The sequence below is a fragment of the Salvelinus fontinalis genome, unplaced genomic scaffold (assembly GCF_029448725.1).
Source record: "Salvelinus fontinalis isolate EN_2023a unplaced genomic scaffold, ASM2944872v1 scaffold_0062, whole genome shotgun sequence".
Taxonomy (NCBI): Eukaryota; Metazoa; Chordata; class Actinopteri; order Salmoniformes; family Salmonidae; genus Salvelinus; species Salvelinus fontinalis.
This window is the reverse complement of record NW_026600271.1, coordinates 172,289-188,612: the sequence shown is the minus strand read 5'-3', so window position 1 is coordinate 188,612 and position 16,324 is coordinate 172,289. Positions and strand designations below refer to the sequence as shown.

General features: G+C 40.6%; 1 protein-coding gene and 1 pseudogene across 2 annotated transcripts in view; both read left to right on the top strand.

The window, feature by feature from the left end:
* Positions 1 to 16,324, top strand: part of LOC129842718 (zinc finger protein ZFP2-like) — a 213,879-nt gene that overhangs the window by 181,641 nt on the left and 15,914 nt on the right. The gene's annotated exons all lie outside the window — the stretch shown is intronic.
* On the top strand, positions 2,889 to 15,949 carry LOC129842716 (zinc finger protein 883-like; annotated as a pseudogene).

The following is a 16,324-nucleotide window of genomic DNA, read 5'->3' as shown; positions in this document are numbered from 1 at the left end:
TTCACAATATCAACATTCAATGTATCAAAATATATGACCAAGCTGAAAGTGGAAACGCCAGCCCAGCCACAATCCTAGAGGTTCACTGATGATCAACCTCCTCCTTCACATCTGACTCCTGATGATCAACCTCCTCCTTCACATCTGACTCCTGATGATCAACCTCCTCCTTCACATCTGACTCCTGATGATCAACCTCCTCCTTCACATCTGACTCCTGATGATCAACCTCCTCCTTCACATCTGACTCCAGGGATCAATCCAGAGCGTCTTCTTTTTAGGGGAACCCCGATGGACGACGTCATCGAATAGGACGTCATCACCACCACCGCCCACAAGATAATTGTCATTCAGGTTATTAATGGGAAGAATATTAGCAATATGTCCTGTCTGGTAACTTGTCTCGTTCAAAGGATTTACATTGGCAGGTGCACAGGGAGAAACCCCATTAAAAAAACTCAGTTGATCTGAAACTGGGGAAACACTTTTGGAAGTCTTTAACTGCATCAAAGTCTGTGGCCTGTGATGTTGGGACAAATGATAGTCCCTTATTATACAAGAGACAAAATTCACAATTTCTACAGCACAACGGCAGAGTCATGTCTTCAGTGTAAAACTAACAATGACTCAATAATCCTTCTGGGAATGTTATGATGTCATAAAGTTATGGGCGGAGTTAGAAAGTTGGCTGTCAGAAGTACAGTTATACAATGTAAAATTACTTTGAATCTGTCTGTCTGTATATTTCAAAACATGGCATTTGAGGGTGCAGTGAGATACCCCAGAGTTGGACGATACTTTTCTCATAAATCATCTTAAAAATGATACTTAATTAAAACCTGGAAATCAACCAATCCGCTGTTGTTAATTCAATAGAAAGGTCAAATGCTTTATTATCTAAAAGTTGAAAGTGATGGAGAGAAATAAAATGGTGCTGATGCGGGCGCTGGAGATGGGGCTGGGTTCTAGTGGGTCTGGGCAGGTGTGATGTAGTTAATGTTTGTATGATGTTGTCGTTTGTATGTTTTGTATTGTTTAAAAAAAGATAATAAAAAATATTTTTCCCAATGCAAAGTTACACCTCACTGTTCTATTTTTGGAGTTATTACATGAAACCAATCAGAATTCAGAAGAATGATAGAGTTAGGTGTGAAGTAATATGGAGGACCAGCCTATTACCTATGATGTTAACTACAACAGAAATAACTTCAAATGTAGAACTTCAAATTAAACGATCGTTTGCTCTCATGACTTGAGTGATTAAAGTAAACCATCGTTTTGGAAATACATAACGCCATCTAACCAAATATCAAAGAATGTTAGCTATATGCAGTTATCTTAGCCAGCCAGCTAACATTAGCTATATACAGTTATCTTAGCCAGCCAGCTAACATTAGCTACATGCAGTTATCTTAGCCAGTCAGCTAACGTTAGCTATATGCAGTTATCTTTGCCGGCCAGCTAACATGAGCTATATGCAGTTATCTTAGCCGGCCAGTTAACATTAGCTATATGCAGTTATCTTAGCCAGCCAGCTAACATTAGCTATTTAGCCAACTAGCTATTAGCCTAACCAGCGTAGCCAAACAGCTAACGTTAGCTATTTAGCCAACTAGCTATTAGCCTAACCAGCGTAGCCAACCAGCACCGAGACCATTTAACAAGACCTAAACGTGTTTGCAGATCATAAGATCAGAGACAAACAGAATGATGGGAGAAAAATTTACCTTCAGAAGTCATTGATCAATGCTGAAAAACTGACACACTGCTTCAATAATAATGAGTAGTTATTTATGATGTAAGGTGATTTGTAGAGCAGTCAGTTGGCAGTCGGCTGCAGTGTCGAACCAAACCAAACCAATCAGGTGGTTGTTCGACGAAATGAAGTTCCAGACGTCATTGATCACGTGCTGGTGATAAAATGATACAGGCATCGGCACACTTCTTTGAAGTTTAATGCTTTCAAGGCCTCGTACCTCCGGTATCAAACATAACATCCCCATTGAAAAGTTGACAAAACAAAAAAAAAATATATCAAATTAACCTAGAAAATGTTTAAATGTCCCCCTCTGGTGGTGAAGAAGTATAACACACCTAAACTAACAAAACCGGGCTGATAAACTGTCTGGGGTTCATGAGTTTATAAAACATGTACTTTATACATTTGTCATAAATGACCTGCATTGATGAGACACACAGTGTGGATGAATGATCAGTAGTCGACAGGGTAAAAATAGCACTCCTAAAGAAGATGCATTTTCCAGTTAGATACAAATTTGAAAGAGGGAACTTTAGCATAAAACCCACATGGAAAACTGAGATTTGGCAAATAACATATAAAGAGAGGCTTATTTGACGCCAAACCAACAACAGTAGTTACTAAAACATAAATTGCTAATGTATGATTTAAAAGGTGGATTTTATGATGTAATGTCAACTTTATATATTTCTATTCCGGGACTATTCCATTTTGAACTCACCCACAGCAATTCTCCATAAATCTGCTGTGGATTACCCAGAATCCCGAAATAAATTAATACATATGTGATAATTCAAAAACATAACTGGTTGTGATTATAGGGAACCAGATCGTGAACACAACTAAGTTACTAAGTCTTTAACCACACTGTATAGTTACACTGGTGAGTAAAAACTCATGCTTCCTACACTAACTTTTTGTCTGAACATTATAATATATATTTTACGTCACACTAGCGTCATTGTCTTAAAGTCGCACATCTCCATCGCAGTCAGAGGTTCAGACTGAGCGTTACCCATTCCAGTCAGCAGTCAGCAGTTGGCGGTGTGCGATTTTAAGGCAATGCTGTTAGTGTGACGTATTTTATAGTGGACGGAACGCAATGCTGTTAGTGTGACGTATAATCTAGTGGACGGAACGCTTCTTTCAGCAGCAGCAACAGTTAGTCAGACACCTCGGTAGCTTGCTAGCCAAAATAGCCGAACCCATAAAGCTCTTTAGACGCTTTAGTGAATATTAGCCACTGTATTTTAAACCCACTTCTGTCGTCTAGTTGGTTAGTTATCCTATTTAATTTCATATTTACGGTGTTGTTATTATTCAGCTAGCGGGCTGGTTAAGTTAGCATTAGCCTAGCTAGCTAACATCTCAGACCATGAGTTCACTAAATTACTCTCTTCCTGCTGAAGAAGAGACGGTCTGCTGGACGGAGAAAGAAGCTCTCATCAAAGAGGAGGAGGAAGAGAAGGATGTTACAATACAAAAACAAGTAGAGGGTGAGGCTGTTACAGGGAAAGAAGAAGAGAAAGACGTTACAGTGAAGGAAGGGGCGTTCAGAGTGAAAGATGAGGAGAATGTTACAATACTAAAACAAGTAGTGGATGAGGCTGTTACCCTGAAAGAAGAAGAGAAAGACGTTTCAGTGAAAGAAGAGGAAGACGTTACAGTGAAAGAAGAGGCGTTCAGAGTGAAAGAGGAGGAGGGTGTTACAGTAAAAGATGAGGAGGATTCCGTTTTTGAAGTGAAAGCGGAGGAGGGGGAGATTACGGTCTCATCGGAAGAAGAGGAGGAAGAAACTGGATATCTGTGCCCGATTTCCCAAACGCAATTTAAGGCATGCAGTGGTTCTAAAGATGAACTTAGTCATAAGATGGTTTTGAGAAACCGGGCCGTGATTACCACTGGTAAGTACTGTCTTAAATACAGAGGTACAAACTCTGCAGTTGTTGAACTGATGTTTGGTGTTAAAGGGGAAATACGTTTTTTTTTACTCCAATGTTTAGAAACAATGTAAATCAACACTGTATAGCCTCAACATGGTTAACTATAATGTTGATATCATGGATGGTCAGTCCTTGCATCCATAGATCTGTCTATGACTTTGAGAGTAGTTAAATGTCTCCAGGTCCATCATCATCTTATTACCAAAACAGTTGTGGAATGAGAGCCTTGTTATTGTTTCAACTGCAGGTTGGTTGATTGATGTGTGGCTTTTTAAAGGGACAACCTAGTATTTAAACAGGAACAAAATGGCTGCCAAGAGACTTGGTTTGGTAAACAGCTGAGGGATGGGGCTGGAGAAATGTATCCACTCTCAAATTCATAGAGATAGCTATTGTAGCAACCCTAACTCAACACCTAGCGAACTCATCAAGAAGTTCAGACATCTTGGTGTAACAGTTATAAGGTGTTGGCTTGACAGTCGCTGGACCCAGGTTTGAGTCCAGCTCAGGGCTACCCCCTGAATTCACTACACTATGAATACAAGGACTGGCCATGCATGATGTCATAATGGTAGTTTAACCAGATTTCTAGGCTATATATTATATTCTAGAATTCATCCATGATGTCATAGTGATAGTTTAACCAGGTATCTAGGATATATAGTATATTCTAGAATTCATCCATGATGTCATAATGATAGTTTAACCAGGTTTCTAGGATATATAGTATATTCTAGAATTCATCCATGATGTCATAATGATAGTTTAACCAGGTATCTAGGATATATAGTATATTCTAGAATTCATCCATGATGTCATAATGATAGTTTAACCAGGTTTCTAGGATATATAGTATATTCTAGAATTCATCCATGATGTCATAGTGATAGTTTAACCAGGTTTCTAGGCTATATAGTATATTCTAGAATTGCCAGTGAAGATTTCCTGTGAAGGCAAATTATTAGAGCTGTTGATAAGTCATTGTATAATATTCAGCCAATTTTTTTTCATGCCTTTACATTAAAGGCAAGACATACCTAGATTCAATTACATTCATGAATTGGTTTGAAACCTTTGTTTTAAACCCTTCTCAAAGTTGGTGCCTTGACGGATTTGTAAAAAATGGTTTATCATGAAACACTGTTTTTTAAATTTATTTAAGTGTAACCTTTATTTCAGTTAAGTCAGTTAAGAACAAATTCTTATTTACAATGACTGCCTACCCCGGACGATGCTGGGCCAATTGTGCGCCGCCCTATGTGACTCCCAATCACGGCCGGTTGTGATACAGTCTGGATTTGATCCAGGGTGTCTGTAGTGGCGCCTCAAGCACTGAGATGCAGTGTCCTCTGCGCCACTCGGGAGCCACAAAATCATGTTCTAGTGCTGTCCCCAACTAAAAGACATCTTGGTCAACCAAGAGTCATCTGTTCTTTCTACCAATCGCCCCATGTGTTTTTATAAAATCAAATATACGTACTGAACTTGTCTGATGCTTTAAGCATTCTGTTTGATCAAATAATTAAGACACACAAATGACTCGAAGTCATAACCAGAGGGAGCCGCTCGTCAACATAACCCGACCAGAGGGAGCTGCTCGTCAACATAACCCGACCAGAGGGAGCCGCTCGTCAACATAACCCGACCAGAGGGAGCCGCTCGTCAACATAACCCGACCAGGGGGAGCCGCTCGTCAACATAACCCGACCAGAGGGAGCCGGTCGTCAACATAACCTGACCAGAGGGAGCCGGTCGTCAACACAACCCGACCAGAGGGAGCCGGTCGTCAACATAACCCGACCGGAGGGGGCCGGTCGTCAACACAACCTGACCAGAGGGAGCCGGTCGTCAACATAACCCGACCAGAGGGAGCCGGTCGTCAACATAACCCGACCAGAGGGAGCCGGTCATCAACACAACCCGACCAGAGGGAGTCCCCCCTCCGCTGCGGGACTTCGTAAATTCTGCCGTTCTGCTCCTGAAGTTTTCAGTAATAGACTAATAGACTACAGATAGATAGACTAATAGACTAGTAATTTACTACATCATCAGTCTGCAACCTTTTCCAGTTGGAGTGCCAATTTATCTGACCGTTTCTGCGAATCTGTGTGCAAGTTATGATTTTCATATGCACATTTTCGTGGAACAGTTTTCATTTAAATTATAATAGTATCTCAAAATTATTGTCTGTGATTAATCTACATTCTATCTAAATCTAAATGAAAATTATAAAAATCTAAAAGTAACTTTTATTGCCATTGCCAACTATGTAAAGATAGCCTACACAAAGCCAACAAATAAAAACATGGCTTTCTGCAGGTAGAAAATATCCTGATAGAAATAAATATCCTAGAAATCACATTGGCTGCACATGGCCTGTCTACAACAAACTTTAAACATTGTATCAACTATCAACTGGGTCAGGAAACTCGGATAGCAAGCTTGCAACATTGTATGAAGTATTCTAGGCCCTCAGTTTCCTGCTCCAGTGAGTTTCCTGACAGTAATCAGGTATTTTATGACATTTCCACTGGATCAGAGTGGATCACATTTTCCCTTTTATGCCGAGTGGTTATCGAAATGGCGAGAGCTGGAAATATTTTACGAAAATACTTTGAGGAACTATTGTCATTCGCAATTGATTTTGATTAGACTTTGTTTACTTGCTGTTTGGATGTGAAAAAAAACATTCTTTGAGAAGCTCCACAGCTCATTAGTGGTGCAGCATTAAGACAATCTGAAATACTATCAGACATCCCCAAATGGGCACATTTATAGATCTACATTTGCGCTCAGGACAGGTAGACTAGTCCTACTTCTATATGTGTAATCAGGTAGACTAGTCCTACCTCTATATGTGTAATCAGGTAGACTAGTCCTACCTCTATATGTGTAACCAGGTAGACTAGTTCTACCTCTATATGTGTTGTCAGGTAGACTAGTCCTAATTCTATATGTGTAACCAGGTAGACTAGTCCTACCTCTATATGTGTAACCAGGTAGACTAGTCCTACTTCTATATGTGTAACCAGGTAGACTAGTCCTACCTCTATATGTGTAACCAGGTAGACTAATCCTACTTCTATATGTGTAATCAGGTGTGCGTCAACATTGACAAACAAAAGACAATGAATAAATTGACAGAACTTGCTGCGGGGTCAGGTCAAATCAAATGTTATTGGTCACATGGTTAGTGGATGTTAATGGTCACATGCACATGGTTAGCGGATGTTAATGGTCACATGCACATGGTTAGCGGATGTTAATGGTCACATACACATGGTTAGCGGATGTTATTGGTCACATGGTTAGCAGATGATAATGGTCACATACACATGGTTAGCGGATGTTAATGGTCACATATACATGGTTAGCAGATGTTAATGGTCACATAGACATGGTTAGCGGATGTTAATGGTCACATACACATGGTTAGCGGATGTTAATGGTCACATACACATGGTTAGCGGATGTTAATGGTCACATACACATGGTTAGCGGATGTTAATGGTCACATACACATGGTTAGCGGATGTTAATGGTCACATACACATGGTTAGCAGATGTTAATGGTCACATACACATGGTTAGCAGATGTTAATGCGACTGTAGCGAAATGCTTGTGCTTATAGTTCCGACAATGCAGTAATATCTAACAAGTTATCTAACAAATTCACAACAACTACCTTTTACACACAAATGTAAGGGATGAATAAGAAAATGTACATATAAATACATGGATGAGCGATGGCCGTGCGTCATAGGCAGATGCAGTAGATGGTATAGAATACTGTATATACATATGAGAGTAATGTAGCGTATGTGAACATTATTAAAGTTGCGTTATTTAAAGTGACTAGAGATACCTTTTATTAAGTCCATTTATTAAAGTGGCTAGAGATTGAGTCTGTATGTTGGCAGTAGCCTCTCAATGTTAGTGATGGCAGGTTAACAGTCTGATGGCCTTGAGATAGAAGCTGTTTTTCAGTCTCTCGGTCCCAGCTTTGATGCACCTGTACTGACCTCGCCTTCTGGATGATAGCGGTGTGAACAGGCAGTGGCTCGGGTGGTTGTTGTCCTTGATGATCTTTTTGGCCTTCCTGTGACATCGAGTGGTGTAGGTGTCCTGGAGGGCAGGTAGTTTGCCCCGGTGATGCCTTGTGCAGACCGGACCACCCTCTGGAGGGTCTTGCGGTTGAGGGCGGTGCAGTTGCCATACCAGGCGGTGATACAGCCTGACAGGATGCTCTCAATTGTGCGTCTATAAAAGTTTGTGAGTGTGTTCGGTGACAAGACAAATTTCTTTAGCCTCCTGAGGTTGAAGAGTCGCTGTTGCGCCTTCTTCACCACACTGTCTCTGTGGGTTGACCATTTCAGTTTGTCTGTGATGTGTACGCCGAGGAACCACTACTGTCCCGTCGATGTGGATAGGGGGGTGCTCCCTCTGCAGTTTCCTGAAGTCCACGATCATCTCCTTTGTTTTGTTGATGTTGAGTGAGAGGTTATTTTCCTGACACCACACTCCGAGTGCCCTCACCTCCTCCCTGCGGGTCGTCTTGTCGTTGTTGGTAATCAAGCCGACCACTGTAGTGTCGTCTGCAAACTTGATGATTGAGTTGGAGGCGTGCATGGCCACACAGTCATGGGTGAACAGGGAGTACAGGAGAGGGCTCAGAACGCACCCTTGTGGGGCCCCAGTGTTGAGGATCAGCGGGGTGGAGATATTGTTTCCTACCTTCGCCACCTGGGGGCAGCCGGTCAGAAAGTCCAGGACCCAGTTGCACAGGGCGGGGTCGAGACCCAAGGTCTCGAGCTTAACTTCTCTAGGGTAGGGAAGCATTTGGAATTTTGGATGAAAAGCGTGCCCAAATTAAACTGCCTGCTACTCGGGCCCAGAAAATATGATATGCATATAACTGGTTCAATAATTACACATAATTCTTAATACTGTAGCAATTTAGTAACAGTCACATGTTCAGCTATAATCAGCTGACCCAGGAAATCATTTTCTGAATGCCAGTCATATGACAAACATCACGACATGCAACAACCAAAGTGCTTCTTCATTCTTTACTCTGGTAAAGACAGTTATGCTGTGCTCCACGTTGGATCCAACATCCCTAAGAAATTGATGTTTATATTGTGTTATTGTCTGCTTGATTTACAGTAGGGTCACGTTAGTCTGAGCTATTTTCCGTTATTCAGGACATTTAGAATGACATCACATTACAGAGTAGCCTAGTGGGATTATTCACAAAATTATCTGGTGATCAGGTTATGAAATGTCATGAAAAATACATTTTCGTTTCCATGTTTCACCTGTAAATATTAAATTATTTATAGTCATAGGTCTATGTTGTTGTTGTTAGGTGAAGTTATGGGTCCTACAGTAGGTCTATGTTATTGTTAGGTGAAGTTATGGGTCCTACAGTAGGTCTAGGTTGTTGTTATGGGTCCTACAGTAGGTCTATGTTATTGTTAGGTGAAGTTATGGGTCCTACAGTAGGTCTATGTTATTGTTATGGGTCCTACAGTAGGTCTATGTTGTTGTTAGGTGAAGTTATGGGTCCTACAGTAGGTCTATGTTGTTGTTAGGTGAAGTAATGGGTCTTACAGTAGGCCTATGTTATTGTTCTTGTATTCACACCAATAATACTTTTCAATACTTTGTAGAATCACCTTTTGTAAATGACATAACCGACGTCAAGGATCGGTAGGATAGTCAGTTTTACGAGGCCATGTTTGGCAGCGTGAAGGAGGCTATAGGAAATAGGAAGCCGATTCTAGATTTAACTTTGGATTGGAGATGCTTAATGTGAGTCTGGAAGGAGAGTTTACAGTCTAACCAGACACCTAGGTATTTATAGTTGTCCACATATTCTAAGTCAGAACCGTCCAGAGTAGAGGTCGACCGATTAATCGGAATTGCCGATTTCAAGTTTTCATAACAATCGGAAATCAGTATTTTTGGGCGCCGATTTGCAGATGTATTTTTTTTAAATATATATATAATTTTTTTTACACCTTTATTTAATCTTTATTTAACTAGGCAAGTCAGTTAAGAACACATTCTTATTTTCAATGACGGCCTAGGAACGGGGCAGAACGACAGATTTTTAACCTTGTCAGCTCGCGGGATCCAATCTTGCAACCTTACAGTTAACTAGTCCAATGCTCTAACACCTGATTACATTGCACTCCACGAGGAGCCTGCCTGTTGGCGAGTGCAGTAAGCTAAGTTGCTAGCTAGCATTAAACTTATCTTATAAAAAACAATCAATCAATGACTGTCATTGCTCCAATGTGTACTTAACCATAAACATCAATGCCTTTCTTAAAATCAATACACAAGTATATATTTTTAAACCTGCATATTTAGCTAATAGAAATCCAGGTTAGCAGGCAATATTAACCAGGTGAAATTGTGTCATTTCTCTTGCGTTCATTGCACGCAGAGTCAGGGTATATGCAACAGTTTGGGCCGCCTGGCTCTTTGCGAACTAATTTGCCAGAATTTTACGAAATTATGACAACATTGAAGGTTGTGCAATGTAACAGAAATATTTAGACTCATAGATGCCAACCGTTAGATAACATACGGAACGGAATAAACGTTTTGTTTTCGAGGTGATAGTTTCCGGATTAGTCAAAGGTATATGGTTTAGAGAGAAATAGTCGACGCGTTATAATTCCTGTAATAACTTGCGGCTGAATTTGAAAGGGGTTCCTTCGTTATTTTACCGTTCATGTCTTCCATAGAGAATGTCTTGATCTACTTCAAATAAGGTCTGTGTTTCGTGCAGGCTTAAACCGCCTCAACGTTTTGATACCCGTGTAAATCTCACTAGGATAAGGTAACGTTTGTCAACATATTTTCATAAATCCACTCTACAATTTTTTTTAATATCTTGGCTTATATTTAGCCAATATTGATCAGAGTTACCTTGTCCAATGGATATCTACACAGTTATAAAATTGGCACGGTGATGTAAGCCTACACGAAACACAGACCTTATTTTAAGTGAATCTAAAAATATCCTATGCAATAAATGAAGGAACCGCTTTTTGCTAGGTGTCATGGGAATTATGACTCGCACTTTGGTTGTCAATTCTTACCATGCCCATTATTAAAATAGGATTTCCTGCATATAGAAATTAAAGTTTTTGTTTTCAACATTCATCACAGGTAACTTAAACTCTATTTTTATTCAAACAGTTGAGAGTATTTGTCTCCTAAGCAGACTCTTCAGTATCATTGTCACTTCAGAGCTGTGTGCCTGTGTGTATTTATGTATTATTTTAAGTTTAAAATAAAAGTGTTCAATGTTCATTCAGTATTGTTGCAATTGTCATTATTACAAAAATGTGTGTGTGTGTATGATATATATATATTTAAAAACATTTTTTTTAAATAAATCGTCCGATTAATCGGTATCGGCTTTTTTTCCCCTCCAATAATCGGTGTCGGTATCGGCATTGAAAAATCATAATCGGTCGACCTCTAGTCCAGAGTAGTGATGCTTGTCGGGCGGGCGGATGCGGGCAGCGATCGGTTGAAGAGCATTTAGTTTTACTAGCATATAAGAGCAGTTGGAGGCCACGGAAGGAGTGTTGTATGGCGTTGAAGCTCGTATGGAGGTTTGTTAACACAGTGTCCAAAGAAGGGCCATATGTATACAGAATGGTGTCATCAGAGAAACACCCACAGCAAGAGTTACAGCATTGATATATACAGAGTCAGCCTGAGAATTGAACCCTGTGGCACCCCCATAGAGACTGCCAGAGGTCCGGACAACAGGCCCTCCGATTTGACACACTGAACTCCATCAGAGAAGTAGTTGGTGAACCAGGCGAGGCAGTCATTTGAGAAACCAAGGCTGTTGAGTCTGCCGATAAGAATACGGGGATTGACAGAGTCGAAAGACTTGGCTAGGTTGATGAATACGGCTGCACAGTACTGTCTTTTATCGATGGCGGTTATGATATCGTTTAGTAACTTGAGCGAGGCTGAGGTGCACTCGTGACCAGCTCGGAAACCAGATTGCATAGCGGAGAAGGTACGGTGGGATTCGAAATGGTCAGTGATCTGTTTGTTCACTTGGCTTTCGAAGACTTTAGAAAGGCAGGGCAGGATGGATATAGGTCTACAACAGTTTGGGTCTAGAGTGTCACCCCCTTTGAAGAGGGGGATGACCACGGCAGCTTTCCGATCTTTAGGAATCTCAGACGATACGAAAGAGAGATTGAACAGACCAGTAATAGGGGTTGCAACAATGGCGGCAGATAACTTTAGGAAGAGAGGGTCCAGATTGTCTAGCCCAGCTGATTTTTAGGCATCCAGATTTTGCAGCTCTTTCAGAACATCAGCTGTTTGTATTTGGGTGAAGGAGAAGCAGGGGGAGCTTGGGCAAGTTGCTGCGAGGGGTGCGGAGCTGTTAGCCGGGGTTGGGGTAGCCAGGTGGAAAGCATGGCCAACCGTAGAAAAATGCTTATTAAATTGCTCTATTGTCGTGGATTTATCAGTGGTGACAGTGTTTCCTAGCCTCAGTGCAGTTGGCAGCTGGGAGGAGATACTCTTATTTTCCATGGACTTTACAGTGTCCCAAAACTTTTGGGAATTAGTGCTGCAGGATGCATATTTCTGTTAGGAAAGTAAAGGCTAGCTTTTTCAAACTGACCGTGTGTATTGGTTTCTGACTTCCCTGAAAGTTTCATATCGCGGGGAATATTCGATGCTAGTGCAGTACGCCACAGGGTGTTTTTGTGCTGGTCAAGGGCAGTCAAGTCTGGAGTGAACCAAGGGCAGACGACAATTGTTGTACAACATCATGGCTACGCTGTTGGTATCACCTTTTACAGTGGATTTCTGCTGTTGTGGGCTTTTAACCATCTGTCTGACTTGTTGTTCACACAGGAGAGAGACGTGACTATCGTGGATCCTCTGGGGAGCCTCAAAAATCTCATGATGCTAAAGAGGCAGAGAAGAGTCTCTCCACGTCAAAACACCTCAAGAAACACCAGCAGAGAACCACAGGGAAGAAATCTCACTTCTGCTCTGACTGTGGGAAAGGTTGCAAATCTTCATCAGAACTTAAAATACACCAGAGAACACACACAGGAGAGAAACCTTATAGCTGTGGTCAATGTAGGAAGAGTTTTACTACATCTAGCGTTCTGACTCAACATCAGAGAACACACACAGGAGAGAAATCTTATAGCTGTGGTCAATGTGGGAAGAGTTTTGATAGATCTTGCCATTTGACTGTACACCAGAGAACACACACAGGAGAGAAATCTTTTAGCTGTGACCAATGTGGGAAGAGTTTTACTAGATATAGCCAGCTGATTGTACACCAGAGAACACACACAGGAGAGAAATCTTTTAGCTGTGATCAATGTGGGAAGAGTTTTACTACATCTAGCGTTCTGACAGTGCACTGGAGAATACACACAGGAGAGAAATCTTATAGCTGTGATCTATGTGGGAAGAGTTTTAGTCAATCTGGAGCTCTGACCAATCACCAGAGAATACACACAGGAGAGAAACCTTTTAGCTGTGGTCACTGTGGGAAGAGTTTTACAGCATATAGCCATCTGAAGATACACCAGAGAACACACACAGGAGAGAAACCTTATAGCTGTGATCTATGTGGGAAGAGTTTTAGTCAATCTGGAGCTCTGACCAATCACCAGAGAATACACACAGGAGAGAAATCTTTCAGCTGTGATCAATGTGGGAAGTGTTTTACTACATCTAACCAGCTGACTCTACACCAGAGAACACACACAGGAGAGAAACCTTACAGCTGTGATCAATGTGGGAAGAGGTTTACTGCATCTGTCTCTCTGACTTTACACCAGAGAACACACACAGGAGAGAAACCTTATAGCTGTGATCAATGTGGGAAGAGTTTTTGTCAATCTGGCTATCTGACAGTGCACCAGAGAACACACACAGGAGATAAATCTTATAGCTGTGATCAATGTGGGAAGAGTTTTGTTCAATCTAGCTCTCTGACAGTGCACCAGAGAACACACACAGGAGATTAATCTTATAGCTGTGATCAATGTGGGAAGAGTTTTGTTCAATCTAGCTATCTGACAGTGTACAAGAGAACACACACAGGAGAGCAAATATATAGCTGTGACCATAGATAATCTGATAAAAGATCTCTGACTAATCATCAGAAAATACATGAAGGAGTTGTTTCATGATATCAATGAAATGTCACAATGTAGAATGTTTTAATGTTGTAGTAGGAGTATTTTAATGATGTCACAATGTAGAATGTTTTAACATTGTAGTAGGAGAATTGTCATGATGTCACAATGTAGAACCCTAAATGTTTGTCCCCTGTTCTATTGATTTCAACATGATATGGATATTAGCCTCAGGGGGAAAATCCAGGCTCTGCATTGAAAGACTACTATTTATGAGATTTAGTAAGTACACATTATTCCCAGATTCAGTGTGGTTTTTGAGCTGTTAGTTTTAATAGGACGTGCAACCTCATCTCCCTCCTGTTGCACAAATGATTTTAGCATGAAATTGATTAGTTATGACAAATAAGTGTTGCGTTAATTTGTTTAGCGACCCCTACATTTAAATGCATTCCAACATCACGTACAACCTGATTTCTCCTCTAATTGATATCAGTGATTTATTGCTACTTGTCAAAACAGCGTTTCTTGTGCTTGTGCAGTTTATAAGGAGCTTGTTTAAAAAAATACAAGAAATATGATTATTGTGGCAGATGTTTGTGTAAATAGCACATGTTATGTTTAGGTTTTCAATTTATCCCAAATTGTTTCTGCATATTGGTTATTGATTTGGACACGTTAAAACTGTGTTTTGACATTGAGGCTATCCCACCTAGCACAATGTAATTGAAAAGACGTTGAAAATAAGACTATGCAATCAAATATTTTTTTAAACATTTTTTATTATACCATGCCTTACCATTAAGTGAATTATTGACAATACATATTATCAAAGGGGTGTACATTTGGTTTTGGTAATTCATGTTTACAATTCATGTAACTTTTAGTAATCATAATTATTTATGCAATCAACTGACAATTTTCGGGTATAAATATATTGACATTGTTGCCCTTCTTTTAGAATATCAGGGTTCATTCTCAGATGTGCCAACCCAAATGTACTAGATCATGACATTGGGGACTGGGCCCTGATCCAACAACATGCCTATCTAGTGAATCCTGAAAAGAGAGAGAAGCTCCGCAGTGAGGTGGAAAGTTACTACGGATATTGCAGGAGTTTCCTCTTGAAATCAGACATGTCCGTGGTGAGAACAACCTGGTTGCTGATTGTCTCAAGGGGTGCAGTCAAAATGTTTTGCGTTTAGCCAGTGCATTGCCATGGATCACAGTTTATTTTTACTGCACGTTTTTCCGTATTGGAGATGAGTTTTGTTTGGGCTCGTTCCAAGAGGACGAGAGTTCTAGAACACGGATGAGTTTTTGGAAGATGAGTTTTGTTTGGGCTCATGAAGCATTGTAGTTGATAATGTGAAATGGAAATTGTTTTCTGTTGTCCAACAAAAATATAGGATATATTTGTTGTCTTAAGGGGGGAAGGTGTTACAGTCTTTGGTTTTTCCATTTATGTTTTGAGGTTGGATTTCAGCACGTATAGCTCGTCAGCACGTAGGACGCACTGATAAGTGTCACCTCGTTAGTCAGTATGTGTTACACCTGTGCTGGCTTGTCCATCTCGTTCGTGGGAAGGTGTTTCACCTGAGCTGGTCCAGGTTCTATTTAAGAGTGTCTGGCCCAGTGCTTCAGTTGTCTTGATAGATGTGGAGAGTCAACACCTTTAGTTGCTCCACCTTTTTGGTTTGCTTCCTGTCTTTAAGTTTGGTGTGGGTTTTTCTTTTGTTTGCCTCTTCTTGGCCAGATTTAGTGGGTCTCATGGTGGGTGTCTTTGAGGTCCCAGTTGTTGTTACTAGTCAACTTTCATTGGACACCCCATAGTGACTTTCAGAGCCCATCCTAAAAAACAAGCTTATATTTTTGGATTGGATATTTTAATCAATGGCATTTCCTTAGGATGCTCATTAGTCTTTAAGTTGGTATTATTGTTTTTTATCCTCTTATGTTTGTGTACTGAATATTCCTGTTTATTTTCATTGTTTTTTCCTGAAGCCATTGTGTTGCATGTCTGAAATGTGCTGTAAATAAAGCTTGATTTGATTTCAACAAATGAATCCAATGACTGACCAATCAACAGACTCTTGGTCCATCTTAGTATGAAAAACAGTATTACTTTTCAAGCCTGCTGAAGGCGTGGTGGAGTGGTAAACACTACCCCCGGCTCTACCAGGGGCTTGAGGTGGTCTCCCACAGCTCTGATGGTGGAGTGGTCATGTTCTGTGGCCTTGCCGTTCCATTTCTTGACTGCCCCTGCAACACAGAAATTAACATATTTAGTCATATTATAAAAAACACTCAAAGCAATGGATATGGAGCATCTACACCTGGCACCTAAATGTGACTTCTGTCATCTGATCACTCCAAGCTGCATTAGGTTCAGATCTACCAGGATGGGCCTTTGACATAGTCTGGATGCAGTCAGGCCACTGAATATGCATAAGTAATGTAA